This window comes from Balaenoptera physalus (genome assembly GCF_965194825.1).
Source record: "Balaenoptera physalus genome assembly, chromosome: 6".
Lineage (NCBI taxonomy): Eukaryota > Metazoa > Chordata > Mammalia > Artiodactyla > Balaenopteridae > Balaenoptera > Balaenoptera physalus.
In genome coordinates, this window is record NC_138885.1 from 19173438 (window position 1) to 19193172 (window position 19735).

A 19735-nucleotide genomic window follows, 5' to 3' on the forward strand; every position below is an offset into this window, starting at 1 on the left:
GATCCTTTAAAAATGCAAATCTGACCATGCCAACCCTTTCCACTTTGCTCAACCTGTTAATTAGTCCCCATCAACTCCTATAATAAGGACTAAAATCCTTAAACTGGTCTATAAATAGTGTGTCTATCAGTCTAGTGCGGCCAGGACAAACCTAGTTCTCCCACCTAGTGCCAATGAACTATCCTGTTTAGTATTTGAGCACTCTCAAAAGTGTGGCAGTTTGGATGACAAATTATGTGGTCACCCACAATGAGCTCTCAATGTCTGATCCTGCCTGTGGAGACCTCTAGCTTTTGTTTTGCATCACTCCACTCCTTGCTCTTGAGCCCCTGTGAGGCAGACCTTCTTTAAGTTCCTGGGATGGGATGCAGCATGTGCAATGTTTCTTCCTGCCCCAGGGCCCTTGCACATGTCCTTTCTGCCTGGAACCACTTCTCCTCCCCTTCCCCCTTTGCCTAGTTAGCTCCTACTTGCCTTTGCTCTGCTAAATCATCACTCCTTCCCCAGACTAAGTCACATTCCTCCATTAAATGCCCTCGCCACGCCCTGGACCTGTCCTTTGAATGACTTATCACAGTTGTAATTTTATCTTTGTTTCTATAAATAAAGACTAAACCATAAGAAGGCAGGGGGCACATTCGTGTTTACGCAACAGCATATCCCCGGAACCAGCATGGAGCTTGCTACACAGAAGGCAATTATTTCATTGCTATGGATTGAAGGGATAAAAGCTCAGCTGACAGCTCCAGGAGCAACAAAAGCCAAGTGCTTAATGGCTTCAGGAAAAAGCAAAAGCAAAAGTCACCTGCATCCCCTTTGTAGGTTGCTGCCTGTGTGGTTCATTTAACCACTTAAAACCCGACTTCAGTGAGTGAGAGACAGTCCCAAGTTTAAAACTTGGTACCCATAAACTGAGGAACTTTATGCTAGTAATTTAACTTCTTTGAGCCTTAATTTTTTCTTCTATAAGTAGTAGTAGTAGTTATAGTACTACTAATAATAAACTCATCTACCATATAATAACAATTATAATTATTATTATAATATAATATAATAAATAATTATTATAGATTTAATATTATAATTATTATAACTATAATACTTATAACAAGTATAATTATTATAGTTATAATAATTATAATTATTAATTAAATCTATAATTATTGATTATAATAATGATTAATAAAATCATCTACCTTATAAGATTCTTGTGAGGGTTGAATGAGAAAATGTACACCCAAGCATCATCAGGTGAATGCTAGCTCCAATTATTATTATTATTATTTGGCTCAAGCTGTTTCAAATATATTACCTTCCCTGTGTCTGAGATGATCTCCTTGCTTCATAAAAGACACGCAATGAAGACTGAAGGCTCTTCACCCGACATGGCCCCCTCCACCTGCTCCCCCACTCTCCCCACGTTAGACAGGCAATGCTGTCCCGGCCATGACCCAGGCCAGACCTGGCATCTTCTGGGACTCTTTCCTCTCTCTCCCCACATTGCATCCATCACAAAAGCTTGTCTGCTTTCACTTCAAAATATTTTCAGGACCCTGCCACTCCCCCTCACGTTCACTACCATATTCTGATCCACCCTGATTATTACATCAGCCTCCAAACGGGTCTCCTGCTTCTGAACTTGCCCTTGAGGGCAGCCAGAATGACACTGTTAAAATGTAAATCACATCAGGTCACTCTCCTGCTCAAACTCCTCCAAGACTTCCCGTACCCCATGAGGTAACACACAACACACTTCTGCAGTGAAGACAGCACCCCAAAACCTGCCCTTTGTCTTAGATTCCTTCTGGTTCGTTTCCTCTCCTTCAGATCTTCCCTCCAAGGAGAGCCTTCCCCGAACCACAAGCTCAGCGCTCTGTATCCCCTCCCTGCTTTTATTTCTCCACAGCACTCATCACCTTCCACACATTTTGCTTTATTTTCTTTATAGTCTGTCTTTTCCACTAGAAAGGAAGCTCCATGCGGGCAGGGATGTTTGTCTGTTCTGTCCCTGCTGTCTCCCTAGCATCGATCACTGTGTCTGGTATGCAGTAGGTGCTCTATAAATTCATCTCGACTCAATGCATGGAGGGATGGATGGATGGATGGATGGATGGATGGATGGATAGATGGATGGATGGATGGATGGATGGAAGATGAATGGATGGATGGATGGAAGATGAATGGATGGATGGATGAGGCACAAGAGTTCCAAGGCAAGAGCTGTCCCAGACACAATTTGGCATAAGTTACAAGGCACAGACAAGCACGAAACCTGTGTCAAGTGTGTGTGGAGCAGAGGCCCAGGAGAGGGAGGGAGGGTTAGGGCGCACCCAAGCACATGAGGATGGCTGGCCTCCTGACCGTGGCTGCCTTAGCCTGGGCAGGGACATCAGTAGTACCTTGGTTGTGGCAGTGCCAGCCTCGCCACTCTGGGGCTGCTTAGTGGCTGAGTGTAGAAGGATGAGGGTGGGTGCTCTGCCCATACAAAGGAGGTCATGTGCTCACCTTCAGAGAATGATCTGATCAGATGGGCCTGCCAGTGACTGACACGGACTGCAGAAATTCAGGGAGATGTCTGCCGCAGAAGACTCTGGCCAGAAATCTCACTGGCTTGGGGGGTGAAATGAGGCCATTCTTAGACGAGCCAAATTCATTTCCCATTGTCCACTGAAATGGAATTTCCAGAAGAACATATGCCGAGAAACCGGCTCAAGATGCGTTGTCCAGATGTTGGCCAAATAAAAGCCAAAAAGAAACATTTAAAGTCGGCTGCCTGTCTTGTGACTCTACAGCTTTTTGCCAAACAGACTAACTTGTCTTGTTAGAAACCGAAGACTAGGCCAAGGCTCTGGGTGGACCAGCCTTGAAGGAAACTTCGGGCCTCATTCAAACAAACTTGGACTGAGCGGAGGACACTGAATTCTCAATTAGAACGCAGTTATTCACAAGCTCAAGGGAAGTGAACTTTGCTAAGAAAAAAAAAAAGCATTAGTACTGAGGTCTCATAAAAGCAGCCTGCAAACCTAAAGCCTGAATTCCGTCCTACTGTTAGCAAAAAGGCATGAAGCATTTGCAGACAGAATAAGCTGGATTATTATCCAATAGCCTTAAGAGCGAAGACACTCCCACAGTTTTCAAGGCTAGAAGGCCCCTTATAGACCATGCTGATCTCTTTCCTGGACTTCTGAGTACAGTTCTCTCCGAAAGTTGGCCAGACAGGGTAACCTCAGGGCATTGGCTATGACTGTTCTCACATCTCACCAACTTCTCCGTTCTTCTTTATGGTCTGTATTTAAGACTGACTGACCTCAGGCCCCTTCATTACTTGTTCAAACTCCCTTCTCCACCTCAGTGACCTCACTTCTCTTTCTGCTTCTTGCCTACAAGCTTCCTTGATGTCATCATCACACACCAGCTTGGGTTAAGGAACAAAATCTCCAGCGATCTTGGCCTGGGGAATTCTCAGCAGTTGGTCCAATATATCAACTAAGAGATTAAAAAGTTCTGTAGAAGAGAATTGAATTGTCACCCATCTTATTAATGAGAGAAGCCAAGTTGATGGCCCAAGCCTTCTGATTCCTAATAGAATAATACCTCTACCAAAATTAGGAGGATGGGTTAAAGTAAGTTAGCTTCTATTTTTTTCTGGTTTGTTTGCAAGACCATGTATAACTTCTAAAATGTCGAGACATGATAGCTATTTAGGAAACGTCCAAAAATCTCAGAAAAAAATGCTCAGTCAAAAGAGCTCCAATGTGGTGGGGAGGGATAAATTAGGAGTTTAGGATTAACATATGCACACGACTATATATAAAATAGGTAACCGACAAGGGCCTATTGTAAAGCACAGGGAACTATATTCAGTATCTTGTAATAACCTATACTGGAAAAGAACCTGAAAAAGATTTATGTACATAAAAAGATTTTATATATATAGATATGTATAAAAAGAATAGATTTATATATATATATATACGTATGTATATATGGGTGTGTGTGTGTGTGTGTATCTGAATCAATTTGCTGTATACCTGAAATTAACACAACATTTTAAATCAACTATACTTTACTTTAAAAATAAATAAATAAAAGGGAAAAAAGTTAATCAGAAAAAAAAAAAAGCAAAAAAAAGAGCTCCAATGTATGTAAGGCATGTGATTGATAAGACATCCTGAAGAGGCCACTTTAAAAGACCAGAATCATTAACTAGATATATTCTAACTAGTCTCCCTATAATGTCATCATCTTAGCTGAAAAATAAAGCAATTCTGGGTGTTTAATGTGGTATAGAATAAAATACTTACACTTCTTAATATTTGTACTTAAAATAATTGTTTGAGGCCTTCACATACAATCCAAAATAAAAATTTAATAGCTCATTGACCTTTACGTTTATAACTCTTAAAATGAAATGGTGGATAAGTGAAAATAGATATTTTATTCAACTGAAATCACAATAATTTTCTTGCTTAAATTTTTCTCTAGCTCAGTTTGGTAATAGCCTAGTACTTTACATGAGTGATTATGAGCCTATCTTAAACTGTAGCCATTGCCCTAAAGAAAATGTTTATGGTCTGCCTGGAATAATTGTATTCTCCTATTAAATATCACTCCTTCAGGACTAGTTATTGTTGAGTATAAATGCACCACTTTATATGCAAATAAAACGTGCTGAGGTTTGAATAAAAAGTTCTGCATATATCTACTGACAAATCATCTTATTATGATTCATATTAACAGACAGAACCTCTCCAGATATGAGATGCTAATATCACAGACAAGGGTTAATTCTTCCCTTGAATTTTTGTTTTCAAAATGTTCAGATATAGCTGGAAATATTTTCTTTCCTCATAGCTACAGCAGATTTGGAGTTGGAGCCTCAGTTTTATTTTGAGTCAAAAGATTTTACAATATTGTGATTACTAAAGTTTTTCTTTCTATTTTTTTTATGACCTTGCCTTGTCTTTCATCTTTTTTCTAGCTACGCACACACCAGGAAAAATCAACTTCTTCCCAGATACTCTACTGCAAAGGATACCTCAGAGTTCGGCTTTCCCAAGAAGCCTTCTTACATTCAACCTTGCAAAGCAGAGAAATTCTACAAACATTGTACATGGAGTACAAGCACTTCAAGTCACATATTTGCATTTACTTTTTTTAAAATCTAGTTTCTTTGAATGAGATCTTTTTTTTGCAAAATCGTCACATTAAAATCCGGGATTCTGCTCTTCACGTTTGAAGGAGCAATGTCCTCTACAAATCCCAGATCACACCTGTGCCTTGTATTTTTATTAACCACCTCTCATGGCCCTGTGGGACCACTATTAAAAAATATTATACATATTTTGTCCCTATATGTACAGAGTTAGCAATGTAAGATGAGTACTGACTAAGGGAGGAACAAAGTAAAGAATTTAATGACCATTTTCACCACTTGCCCTGCAGCTTCGCTGTCCTTGCCTGGAGCTGTCAGAGGAATAGGGGAGAGAGTTCAAAGGCATCGGTGTTGGAGACTGAACTCTGATTTTCTGGCCAATATGTCTAACTCCCTAGAGTTAAAGGATCACATAGTTGAATGAGGACTAAAGGACGGGATGTAAATGAGGACATCTCAGGGCTGTATCACCCAATCAAGACATTAGTGCACATCTGGGAATTTATTTACTTATGTTGAAATTTGGAGAAAGCCTTACACTCCACAAACTAGAAAGTCATTCATTCATCCAGGGGTTGTAACTAAATATTTACACATCTTGAGAAATCCCTAAAATTTTGCAGTTGAAGGTAATGTCTATTATACTTTTTAATTAGGATTTAGGGATAATAGGAGAAATCATAGAATTAGTATTTGCATTATACGAAAAAGATGGGGAGGCCTTGAAACTATTTTCCCAGGAATCCAGGGAGCCATGCTCAGTGTCAACATTCCTCCTCATACAACTGAAAGACAACTGATGGAGAGCTGGAAAATGCCAAGGAACTGAGATTCTTGATCAGCTTGAAAAGCAAGACTTGGGTAAATGGCATTGTGAGATAGATTTGCATTAAGTGTTTAAAGACAAACACACTTATCTGATTAATGTTGGTCATCCTTGCTAGACTGTAATTTCCACAAGGGCAAGGCTTGTGTCTGTTTTGCACATGACTGCTTCATTCTTGCTTGGAACCGTCCTTGTCACCTGATAGGCCCTCAAAAATATTTGATGGATGGATGGATGAATAAATGAGTTCATGCTTTCCCAACCCTAGATAATGTCCTATTTCTTGTCCTTTGTTCAAAACTGTAGTCACCCAACACTTATTCCTATTAGTTGGGTGATACACACACAGAAACACACACACACACACACACACACGCACGCACGCGCACAGACTAATGTGAAAATAGACTTTTTTCTTATAACCTTTAAAATAGAATAAATCCTTATGTGTCCATAATCACTTTTAAGCAGATGTTCTGCTTAAAAGCAAAAAAAAAAAAAAAAAAAAGGACTAAATCCATCCTAAAAATGAGAATAGTTTCAATAATGCAAAATTAAACCAATTTAATTAACATTTTAATTTTAAGAGGGCATAGCTAAGATCACCCTGAAAATAATGAATTTAAGTAAAGATTCTCATAGTTAGAGAGGGCATAAATAGGCTTGCATGGGACTTGTACTTAGCCCCTGATATTTGGAACAATGGAGATGGGTCACTGGAAAGGTCTGTGCTTCAAAAATGAACTTTTAATCAATTTCTTTGGCTTTAACCTTTCCCTGCTAATTCCACTCTCCAAAATGAAGTCGAGGTATCTCTCTAAAATGTAAATCCTGTCATGTTGCTATCTTGCTTTAAGCACTTGGGTATTTCAGTAGTCTCCATCTTCTTCTTCTTAAAGATCTAATTAAAGTCATTTTAATATTTAAAAAAACATTATTTGGGGGACTTCCCTGGTGGTCCAGTGGTTAAGAATCTGCCTTCCAATGCAGAGGACATGGGTTCGAGCCCTGGTTGGGGAACTAAGATCCCACATGCCGTGGGGCAACTACTGAGCCCGCATGCCACAGCTAAGACCTGGCGCAGCCAAAATAAATAAATAAATAAAATTAAAAAAAAAAAAAAAAAGCATTATTTCGAATCTACTACATTTAAAATGAGAACAGTGCTAGAAAACTTTTTTGTGTTTTGTTTTAGGTATCTGTTAATTTATGTATTTATTTTTATTGAAGTATAGTTGATTTACAATATTATACTAGTTTCAGGTATACAACATAGTGATTCAATATTTTTATAGATTACACTCCATTTAAAGTTATTATAAAATATTGGCTATATTCCCTGTGCTGTACAATATATTCTTGTAGCTTATTTATTTTATACATACAGTAGTTTGTACGTCTTAATCCCCTACACCTATCTTGCCTCTCTCCCCTTCCCCCTCTCCACTGGTAACTGCTAGTTTGTTTTTTAGATCTGTGACTCTGTTTCTGTTTTATTATGTTCATTTGTTTTTTTTATTTTTTAGATTCCATGTACAAGTTATATTATACAGCATATGTCTTTCTCTGACTTATTTCACTAAGCATAATATTCTCTAGGTCCATCCACTTTGTTGCAAATGGCAGAATTTAATTCTTTTTTATGGCTGAGTAGTATTTCATTGTATATATGTACCACATCTTCTTTATTCATTCATCAGCTGATGGACACATTTAGGTTGCTTCCATATCTTGGCTATTGTAAATGATGCTGCTCTGAATATTGGGGTACATGTATCCTTTCAAATCAGTGTTTTTGTTTTTTCTGGACACATAGGCAGGAATGCAATTGCTGGATCATATGGTAGCTCTATTTTTTAAAATTTTATATTTTTAGTTTTTTGAGGAACCTCCATACTGTTTTCCACAGTGGCTGCACCAATCTACATTCCCACCAACAGTGCAGGAGGGTTCCCTTTTCTCTATATCTGTGCCAACACTTATTATTTGTGGTCTTTTTGATAATAGCCATTCTGATAGGTGTGAGGTGATACCTTATTGTGGTTTTGATTTGCATTTCTCTGATGATTAACAATGATGAGTATCTTTTCATAAGCCTGTTCAGTAGCCCCCATCTTTTTAAGAGCAACGTTTTTTTGGTCACTTGCTTGGCAGAAAAGGCCTGACCTGAACTATGTCCCTCCTACAGATTCAATCCCATTTCCCTCCACTCTTTGCCTTAAGCTCTGGGAATACTAAAGAGATAGTTACTACACTGCTGAACACACTGCATTCATTCACACACCTCTGTACCTTTGCTTATGTCATTTCCTTTGTCTGGAATGCTGTCCTCACTTTTCTTCACCTTGCTGACACTTTCTCCCTTGAAAACTTATCACGTCTCCTCCAGGAGATGTTTGGTTATGTGTCTCTCTGCTCCAGTTAGATATAAGCCTGAGCATATCTCGGCATTTGCTCCATGACATTGAAATTAACCAGCTACATGTCTGCATCCTACTCTAGATGAAATTAACCAGCTACATGTCTGCATCCTACTCTAGATGAAATTAACCAGCTGCATGTCTGCATCCTACTCTAGATGAAATTAACCAGCTGCATGTCTGCATCCTACTCTAGATGAAATTAGCCAGTTGCATGTCTGCATCCTACTCTAGATGAAATTAACCAGCTACATGTCTGCATCCTACTCTAGATGAAATTAACCAGCTACATGTCTGCATCCTACTCTAGATGAAATTAACCAGCTGCATGTCTGCATCGTGCTCTAGATGAAATTAGCCAGTTGCATGTCTGCATCCTACTTTAGATGAAATTAACCAGTTGCATGTCTGCATCCTACTCCAGAGTCTAGGTATTCTCATTTCACAAACTACGTCAGTCATCTTGATGCTTCTAGTCCTCGTTCTGAAATGAGTCACAGTACCAATGGAATTAATATGTGTTGAACCAAATCGGTTAGGTAACATTATCTTGTTCTTTTATCATCAACACCACCTAATTTCTCAATGTTCTGTTGTGACCTGGGAGTTTCCAGAAATTACCATTCTTTTTTCTTATATGAATCACTGAATTAAGCTACTAATGTCCTTCATAATTACAGGGCAGCAACACTCTTTATAAATGGTTGTTAACAAAAGCCATATTGCTGATACTGATCTATAGTAAATAACTTTATGCTGGGGACTCAGGCAGGAAAAATACCCAGGCTTGAGTTAGCTTTATGTGCTAACATATGCAGAAAACAATCATTTAAATTGCAAGGAACATTTGTGTTACAGCATCTCAGTTCTGTTTCATAGTAACTAAACTTGATACTATTTGCATATGGGGAGTGCCTCTACAGTTTCTTTTTCTTTTAAATCTAAGAGCTCAAGCAAGATTCATAAATTCAAAACATAACTATAAAATCATTTCTCTATTTCAATCTAGTATCCCAATGTATTGCCTAGAGAGACTCCTTACGGTTGTTACAAACTCAGAAAAAAACTGTAATAGAAATGCTGACACTCCTTGAACAATGGGGGTTCTAGCAGGCTCCTCAGTATTCAGTAGACTGTGCCGCCCCCAGTCCCCAGTTTCCAGACAATGTAGTGACTTAATCAGTACTCTCCAGAGCACAAAGCAGGCAATCTTTTATGTCCTTTGTGCATTTTTCACATCTTAGAACTGTCCCCCTTCAATCTTCCTATGTGCCACCTACCTCCACATCTCTCTCACCCTATATCACTACTCTTTACAATTTCTTCTGGGCTTAGTTTTGTTACTACACTGAAATCTTATGCATAATTATGTGAAGTTGCTATGGAGACTTTATGTGATTTGTCATGACGAAAATCTATTGTGTTTGAGATAAGTCTCCATACTAATGACTCAGGAATCCATTTCCCACCCACCTCCCTTATTTTCTCTGGGATTATAACCAACTGCATATATTTGAATATCTATAAGCAAAAGTCATTTTATAAATAACACAGCCAGAAAGGTTATTGAATTCACCATGAAGATGAAGCATATCTGTACAACCAGGTCAGTTTCTCAGGATTTAGAAAGAACTTTTAACACGGTACTTTTCTGAATACCAGCTGAACTCTTGCCTGTATCCTTTAGGAAGAGACCCCAAAGAAGGTCTTCCACAATTACATCTCTTAAAATTCCATCACTAATTATACTGTATATATTTCGGCTATGGCATAACTTAGAAAATGCAGTTTTGGAGAATATATTTAATGATTGTGTGAAATTAAGGGAAGCAATAACAACCTTATTAAAAATCACTTATTTTCTCTTCTTCTATGGCACAGACCATTTGGAGGTGGTAGCTAAGGGTGAAAGTGATCATTTGACATTAGCCAGAGGCAATCCAGACTAAAGACTGTGAGCTGAACAACACAATCAACCTTCACACCACCCAACAAGAACATGATTTTATATCTTTCTTGCCTGACCGCCCCACTGCCATCCTGGAATGTGAAAAAGTCCTGAAATAACACACTGATTATCATCAGACATCTCACATGGCCCTCTCTTTTGGTCCCCAGATTGGCAGAGTTGATTTCAGTATCATGACTGATTTTTGGAGAGAAACATTTCTAAGTCAGCTGTAGGTGGAAGAGAATTTCAATGAATCCAGTAGTTTGCCACCAGGAGAGTGGCATCCAGAGGATAAATATAGAAGTTGAAGTCGAATTTCTAATTACAGGCAGACCAACTACAGAAACAATTCCTAAGCAAAAGTTTCCTGGAAACACAACTGAGTTACTAATTTCCCAAACAACCAATTCTGAAAAGTGTGTACGGTTTACACACAGGATGATTCGATATCATGGGTACCCAGATAGAAATCCAATAGGAGCAGAGATACGAAGCAAGGAGAAGAGAGAGGAGGTGACTTGAGCTGGAGGGAGTGAGAGATGCTCTAGGACAGAGAGCCAGTATCTGTGCATTCCTCCTAAAAGTAGAGCTGGTATTATTTTATACAAACATGGGCTGATGAGTAACCCATAAACGATGGAGGCAAAGAGGAGAAAGAAGAGAAAAGAGTGAGAGGAAGAAAGAGGAGAGAAGAGACCTAAAGAAAACGCCCATTCTCAGGCTGTGATAAAGGAAGTGTAAAAAGGAAGGTTTCATCAACAGGCTTGGCAAGAGGAAGTCTGCATGTCAGGGTTCCCATAGGACTTCTAGGTAGGCTGACAAAGGACTCCAGTTTAGTAGAATACGGGTAGGTCTAGACAGCAAGGGAGGCTTTCATTGTCCTGATGGTAACACGATGAAGTGCCTTCCCCCCAGAGTCTGAGAATCATCTATACAGTACGTGCCAGGCAGTGTCTGACAAGTGTCAGAGCAGGTGATGTATCTTGGGGCTTGTTCTCCATGTCCCAACTGGTTGAAAGGGAAATAATATTTCCAGAAACACTAGAAGATCATTCATGGAGCTGCAAAGGAACTGGAACCAATAAATGGTTTGAGGGTCTTTTCATGGAAGGAAAAACATACCAGCTCAGAGGGAGAATTCATAACCATCTTATACATAAAAGGTGGGAGACAGCCATGGTCAGAGACAGCAGTGGGCAACCTCAAGCGGGAGACAGGACCTCCTCTCTGGTGATGGGAGACCTCTCCCTGAGATCTTCAGACGCAGCCATGGACTCCTATCATATCGCTAACCAGGGGTTTGGGTCTTGTCTTGGAGCAATGCATCTGAGATGCCGGGGATAGCCTCACCCGCTGCACAGCTAACAAACATACCCTACTTTTAATTCAGGTAGAGCAGTGATAAAAGCAGAGAAACTTGCAGTCAGATCTTGAGTGGCTCTGAAATTCTTCAGAGAAAACTCAAGAATTTGAGAGCCTAAGTAGACATGTCCAGTTCAAGAATGGCTAGAAGAGGACGGAGGAGAATTTGGGGGAGGAAACAGCTGAATGTTTAGGAAAAAACCAGAAGGGTTTGGTTGTCTCAGTCAATATTCCTTAAACAGAGCTGCAGATATAGATTAACATAGATTCAGGGATCTCCCCAGTATCCAAAAGTCATATTTTATGAAAACACAAAAATCTCAATAAACACCTTCAAACTTTTGATCTCATTTCAGTGACATAAAAATGAATATGAAGTATACTCTGAATGTGTTAATAAACAACTTCTGAATGAACACTGCCACGTGGTCCAGTGTCGTCTTTGTACTTTTGTTCATGATGCTCTTGACAAAAAAGCTAATCAAAAGAGAACAGAGGTAGACTTAATGGATAATGGCATATCCCTGCCACAAGGAAAGGCAAAAATGATATAAACACACACTAAACTAACAAACATTGTATAGCTTGAAGGGTAAAAACTGGAAGGCCTGTTGGGCTAACAAACATCATGAGACCGTACAGGGGAGCCAGGCTCAAAAGAACCTACTCCGAGCGGAAAAGATCATAGAAGACTGCGTTCAAGGTGCAGGTCTGGGAAATGTTTCAGCAAAACAGCACTGTCATATTAAATCCATGTCATGTATTTGAATTGTATTGCTTTTATGGTTTTCAATTTGTAAATTTATTTTGGTTCTGTAATTAAGTGAGAATAAGATTAGGATGTATGGAAGGAAGGACAAATAATCAGGGAAGAGAAACTTAAGTCTGTGAAAACAGCATCAAAAAGCCCAGGGTAAGCCAAGGCTTACAAAACCTGATGAGATCTACAAAGAATGTTAGGTTAAGACTGTGTTTAGAGTCAGATGAGAACAAGGATGGGTTTGACTCATTGCTTGATGCGGATGCTGTAATGCTAATAGAAGGTAATGAGAAAGCAGAATCATTCACTTCCTATTTTGCTTCCACTTTTGCTATCGAGGCAAATGATCTCCACCTTGAAGAGAAGAGGAAAACACGAGGCCCAAGATAAGTGAAGAGATCCCTCAGGACATCAGCAAGCTGCTTTGAATAAAGCCAACCCTCACCAATCAATTACACCCTGGGTAATGGAAGGACTTCAGGTGGGACTGCGGAAGCACTGCTGGCAATCTTTGGAGAATCGTGATGTGTCAGAGAGGGGCCCATATTAGAAGCAAAAAAAGTGTCTGTTTTTTTAAGGACATTTCAGAATTTTTAAAATCTTCAATATCAAAGGCGAAAGCTGCGTTTAGAAGCTATTGAACAAATCAGTTTTTAGGCTGATCCTCTCCCCACTCCCACCAAAAAGAGAAAGAAGAAGAAAGCGTTTCTAGAATGTAATGTTTTAAAAGAGGGTGTATGAGAATTAGAAAAGACATCAATGGTTACAGGGGCTCCCTAAGAAAAATTCCCATTCATAAATTTTGGATAAAAGTAACAGAACTGAGAGGCAAAGTGAATCTGGATTTCTCCTGAGTGTTTAATAAAATATTTCTTGATGACCAAGAAGCAGAATATAGAAACAGGGGCTAGATGCTCATTTTAGTTAAGTGAAATTGCAGAGGTGTACTGCAGTGTTCTCTGCGTAACAACTGTGCTGAAACGATGCAACAGAGGATTGTGGCATGCCTTAACTTGGAGTCAGCAATCTCAAGTTGAGTTTCTGCTTTGCACTGACTAGTTCAGGGGCCCACACATCCGGTCCGCTGCCCATTTTTGTGAATCAGGTTTAATGGAACACAGTCACATGCGTCACAGTCACATGCGTTTGCTCACTGACTGTCTACGGCTGCTTTCGGGCTCCAGGGACAGAGCTGAAGAGCTGCACAGAGACCGCGGGGCCCACAAAGCTAAAACATTTACTGCTGATCCCTTTACAGAAGAAGTGTGTCAACCCCCTGACGAGTCACATAAGCTAAGATGTATCACAGCCTCTCTGACACTCACTGTCTTCACCCACATTAATGGAAACTGACAACTACAGCAAATGCTTCAGAAGGTGTCTAATGAAATAATGTCTGAGAAAGCTCTGTATGGATTGTAATGTGCTCCACACATATGAGGCATTGCTTATTATGATTACTCTACCTGTTCAGAGATTAATAGCAGTGCTTTTCACATTAAAGATATGCCAATCTCTAGTACATAGGAGACCCTCAAAAATACTGGACGGATGGATGCATGGAGAGTAGTAACCACACCTTACTTAGCAGCAACTGGGTGCCAGGAACACAGAATGTTTTAGATACAATAGTTTGTTTTATCTTTATAGCAGAAATGGGACATAATTTACATTTTACTGCTGAATAAAGGAAAAGAGATTTTTTAAAAAATTTTTTTAAAAATTAATTAATTAATTTATGGCTGTGTTGGGTCTTCGTTTCTGTGCGAGGGCTTTCTCTAGTTGCGGCGAGTGGGGGCCACTCTTCATCGCGGTGCGCGGGCCTCTCACTAGCGCGGCCTCTCTTGTTGCGGAGCACAGGCTCCAGACGCGCAGGCTCAGTAATTGTGGCTCACGGGCCCAGTTGCTCCGCGGCATGTGGGATCCCCCCAGACCAGGGCTCGAACCCATGTCCCCTGCATTGGCAGGCAGGTTCTCAACCACTGCGCCACCAGGGAAGCCCAGGAAAAGAGATTTTAACAATAATAATATCAGGAGCAACAACTAATATTTATAAAGCGCTTATTATGTCCTAACCATCATGCTAAGTACTTATTAAATGTTATTTCATTTAACCCTCTCAACCTCTTCACAAAGTGTTAGTATCATCATCACCCTCTTCCCCATCCTCATTCCATATTTAGAGATGAGAAAATTGAGGCCCAGAGAAACTAAATAATTCCCAAAGTCAAGTTTCTGATAAATGGCAGAGCTGGAATTCAAAAGTCTGTCTTCCTGACTCTGATCTAACCATCATATGCTGGGGCAAGTGACTTACATGAATAAGCCTAAGTTTATTCAGGATAAATGTGCAGTCCTATTAGAATGATTAAAAACTGAAGTGTCTCAAGGAACCTATGAAAAGTTCCTATGAAAAACATGTTTTTTGAAAACCTTTTTATTTTCAACAAATTTTAGACTAAAGAATGGCAAAACTAGTACAAAATTCCCATTTCATTCCTCACCCAGCTTCCCCTAACGTTAACCAATTATATATAAATACAGCACCATGATGAGAACCAGGAAATTAACACTGGTACAATACTCTTAACTAAAGATCTTACTCGAATTTGACCAGTTTTCCCACTAATGTCCTTTTTCTGCACCAGGATCCTATCTGGGACCCACTTTGCATCCGGTTGTTATCTCTTCTCAGTCTCCTCCAGTCAGCAACACTTTCTCAGTCTTTTCCTGCCTTTCAATTTCTTGACACTTTGGAAAAATATTGATTAGCTTTCTAAAGAATGTCTCTCAATGTGGGTTTGTCTATTTTTTTTTCCCTTCATGCTGGACTGAGGCTGTTTTGGCAAGACTAGCACAGAAATGATGCTGTGTTTCCCATGCCTCATACCAGGGTGTTCAAAATGTCAATGTGTCTTTTTATTTGTTTCAAGGGACTACAAGCTCAGTAAGCTGACAGGTAGCCTAGTGCTTACACACTCACATGTGTGTGCACATGCCCTTAACACACTCACATGTGTGTGCACACGCCCTTAGCACACTCACATGTGTGTGCACATGCCCTTAGCACACTCACATGTGTGTGCACACACCCTTAGCACACTCACATGTGTGTGCACATGCCCTTAACACACTCACATGTGTGTGCACATGCACACAAAATCTCATGAGAGTTCAAACTAAGAAACTGTAGGAGAGACCTTCAAGATGGCAGAGGAGTAAGACGTGGAGATCACCTTCCTCCCCACAAATACATCAGAAACACATCTACATGCGGAATAACTCCTACAGAACCCCTATTAAATACTGGCAGAAGACCTCAGACCTCCCAAAAGGCAAGAAGCTCCCCACGTACCTGGGTAGGGCAAAAGAAAAAAGGAAAAACAGAGACAAAGAATAGGGACGGGACCTGTACCGGTGGGAGGGAGCTGTGAAGGAGGAAAGGTTCCCACACACTAGGAAGCACCTTCGCGGGCGGAGACTGTGGGTGGCGGAGGGGGGAAGCTTTGGAGCCACGGAGGAGAGCGCAGCCACAGGGGTGCGGAGGGCAAAGCGGAGAGATTCCCGCACGTAGGATCGGTGCCCAGCAGTGCTCACCAGCCCGAGAGGCTTGTCTGCTCACCCGCCGGGGCGGGCGGGGCTGGGAGCTGAGGCTCAGGCTTTGGAGGTCAGACCACAGGGAGAGGACTGGGGTTGGCGGTGTGAACACAGCCTGAAGGGGGCTAGTGCGCCACAGCTGGCCGGGAGGGAATCCGGGAAAAGTCTGGAGCTGCCGAAGAGGCAAGAGACCATTGTTTCCTGGTGCGCGAGGAGAGGGGATTCAGAGCACCGCCTAAATGAGCTCCAGAGACGGGCGCGAGCCGCAGCGATCAGCGTGGACCCCAGAGACGGGCATGAGATGCTAAGGCTGCTGCTGCCACCACCAAGAAGCCTGTGTGCGAGCACAGGTCACTCTCCACACCGCCCCTCCCGGGAGCCTGTGCAGCCCGCCACCGCCAGGGTCCCGTGATCCAGGGACAACTTCCCCAGGAGAACACACGGCGCGCCTCGGGCTGCTGCAACGTCACGCCGGTCTCTGCCGCCCCAGGCTCGCCCCGCATCCGTACCCCTCCCTCCCCCCGGCCTGAGTGAGCCAGAGCCCCCGAAGCAGCTGCTACTTTAACCCTATCCTGTGTGAGCAAAGAACAAATGCCCTCAGGCGACCTACATGCAGAGGCGGGTCCAAATCCAAAGCTGAACCCCAGGAGCTGTGCGAACAAAGAAGAGAAAGGGAAATCTCTCCCAGCAGCCTCAGGAGCAGCGGATTAAATCTCCACAGTCAACTTGATGTATGCTGCATCTGTGGAATACCTGAATAGATAACGAATTATCCCAAAATTGAGGTGGTGGACTTTGGGAGCAACTGCAGACTTGGGGTTTGCTTTCTGCATCTAATTTGTTTCTGGTTTTATGTCTATCTTAGTTTAGGATTCAGAGTTTACAATCACTGGTAGATTTGTTTACTGATTTGGTTGCTCTCTTCTTTTTTTTAAAAATTTTATACATAGATATATATATATTCTTCCTTTTTCTCTTTTTGTGATTGTGTATGTGTATGCTTCTTTGTGTGATTTTGTCTGTATAGCACTGCTTTTACCAATTGTCCTAGGGTTCTGTCTGTCCATTTTGTTTGTTTTGTTTTTAGTATAGTTTATAGCGCTTGTTATCATTGGTGGATATGTTTTTTGGTTTGGTGGTTCTCTTCTTTCTTTCTTTCCTTTTTTTTATTTTTAATTTTTAAACTTTTTAATAATTAAAAAAATATTATTTTAATAATTTTATTTTATTTCTTTCTTTTTTTCTCCCTTTTTTTCTGAGCCATGTGGCTCACAAGGTTTAGGTGCTCTGGCCGGGTGTCAGGCCTGTGCCTCTGAGGTAGGAGAGCCGAGTTCAGGACATTGGTCCACCAGAGACCTCCCGGTTCCACATAATATCAAATGGTGAAAGGTCTCCCAGAAACCTCCATCTCAACGCTAAGACCTAGTTCCACTCAATGACCAGCAAGCTACAGTGCTGGAAACCCTATACTAAACAACTAGCAAGACAGGAACACAACCCCACCCACTGGCAGAGAGGCTGCCTAAAATCATAATAAAGTCACAGACGCCCCAAAACACACCACCGGATGCAGTCCTGCTCACCAGAAAGACAAGATCCAGCCTCATCCACCAAAACACAGGCACCAGTCTCTTCCACCAGGGAGTCTACAAAACCCACTGAACCAACCTTACCCACTGGGAGCAACAGCAAAAACAATGGGAACTACGAACTTGCAGCCTGCGAAAAGGAGACCCCAAGCACAGTAACTTAAGCAAAATGAGAAGACAGAGAAACCCACAGCAGATGAAGGAGCAAGGCAAAAACCCATCACACCAAACAAATGAAGAGGAAATAGGCAGTCTACCTGAAAAAGAATTCAGAGTAATGATAGTAAAGATGATCCAAAATCTTGGAAATAGAATGGAGAAAATACAAGAAACATTTAAAAAGGACCTAGAAGAACTAAACAGCAAACAAACAGAGATGAAAAACACAATAAATGGAATTAAAAATTCTCTAGAAGGGATCAATAGCAGAATAACTGAGGCAGAAGAACGGATAAGTGACCTGTAACATAAAATAGTGGAAATAACTACTGCAGAGCAGAATAAAGAAAGAAGAATGAAAAGAATTGAGGACAGTCACAGAGACCTCTGAGACAACACTAAAAGCACCAACATTCAAATTATAGCGGTCCCAGAAGAAGAGAAAAAGAAAGGGACTGAGAAAATATTTCAAGAGATTATAGTTGAAAAATTCCCTAATATGGGAAAGGAAATAGTTAATCAAGTCCAGGAAGCACAGAGAGTCTCATACAGGAAAAATCCAAGGAGAGACACGCCAAGACACATATTAATCAAACTATCAAAATTAAATACAAAGAAAAAATTCTAAAAGCAGCAAGGGAAAAACAACAAATAACATACAAGGGAATCCCCATAAGGTTAACAGCTGATCTTTCAGCAGAAACTCGGCAAGCCAGAAGGGAGTGGCAGGACATATTTAAAGGGATGAAAGGGAAAATCCTACAACCAAGATTACTCTACCCAGCAAGGATCTCATTCAGATTCTACAGAGAAATTAAAACCTTTACAGACAAGCAAAAGCTAAGAGAATTCAGCACCACCAAACCAGCTTTACAACAAATGCTAAAGGAACTTCTCTAGGCAGGAAACACAAGAGAAGGAAGAGACCTACAATAACAAACCCTAATCAATTAAGAAAATGGTAATAGGAACATACATATTGATAACTACCTTAAATGTAAATGGAGTAAATGCTCCAAACAAAAGACATAGACTGGCTGAATGGATATAAAAACAAGATCCATATATATGCTGTTTACAAGAGACCCACTTCAGACCTAGGGACACATACAGACTGAAACTGAGGGGATGGAAGAAGATATTCCATGCAAATGGAAATCAAAAGAAAGCTGGACTAGCAATTCTCATATCAGACAAAATAGACTTTAAAATAAAGACTATTACAAGAGACAAAGAAGGACACTGAATAATGATCAAGGGATCAATCCAAGAAGAAGATACAACAATTGTAAATATTTATGCACCCAACATAGGAGGCACTTCAATACATAAGGCAAATGCTAATAGCCATAAAAGTGGGAATCGACAGTAACGCAATCATAGTAGGGGACTTTAACACCCCACTTTCACCAATGGACAGATCAGCCAAAATGAAAATAAATAAGGAAACACAAGCTTTAAATGATACATTAAACAAGATGGACCTAATTGATATTTATAGGACATTCCATCCAAAAACAACAGAATACACTCCCTTCTCAAGTGCTCATGGAACATTCTCCAGGATAGATCATATCTTGGGTCGCAAATCAAGCCTTGGTAAATTCAAGAAAATTGAAATGGTATGAAGTATCTTTTCCAACAACAACGCTATGAGACTAGATGTCAATTACAGGAAAAAATCTGTAAAAAATACAAACACATGGAGGCTAAACAATACACTACTTAAGAACCAAGAGATCATTGAAGAAATCAAAGAGGAAATCAAAACATACCTAGAAACAAATGACAATGAAAACATGACGACCCCAAACCCTATGGAATGCAGCAAAAGCAGTTCTAAGAGGAAAGTCTATAGCAATACAATCCTACCTCAAGAAACAAGAAATATCTCAAATAAACAACCTAACCTTACA

General features: G+C 40.5%; 1 protein-coding gene and 1 long non-coding RNA gene across 18 annotated transcripts in view; both read right to left on the reverse strand.

The window, feature by feature from the left end:
- The window catches only part of NCKAP5 (NCK associated protein 5), a 1104646-nt gene that overhangs the window by 708106 nt on the left and 376805 nt on the right, over positions 1-19735 (reverse strand). The gene's annotated exons all lie outside the window — the stretch shown is intronic.
- LOC309662794 lies at positions 9836-16038 on the reverse strand. The gene is made up of 2 exons (XR_014264970.1): positions 14466-16038; positions 9836-14151 (listed from the first exon to the last, which is right to left on the reverse strand). It is a non-coding gene; the product is annotated as an uncharacterized lncRNA (long non-coding RNA).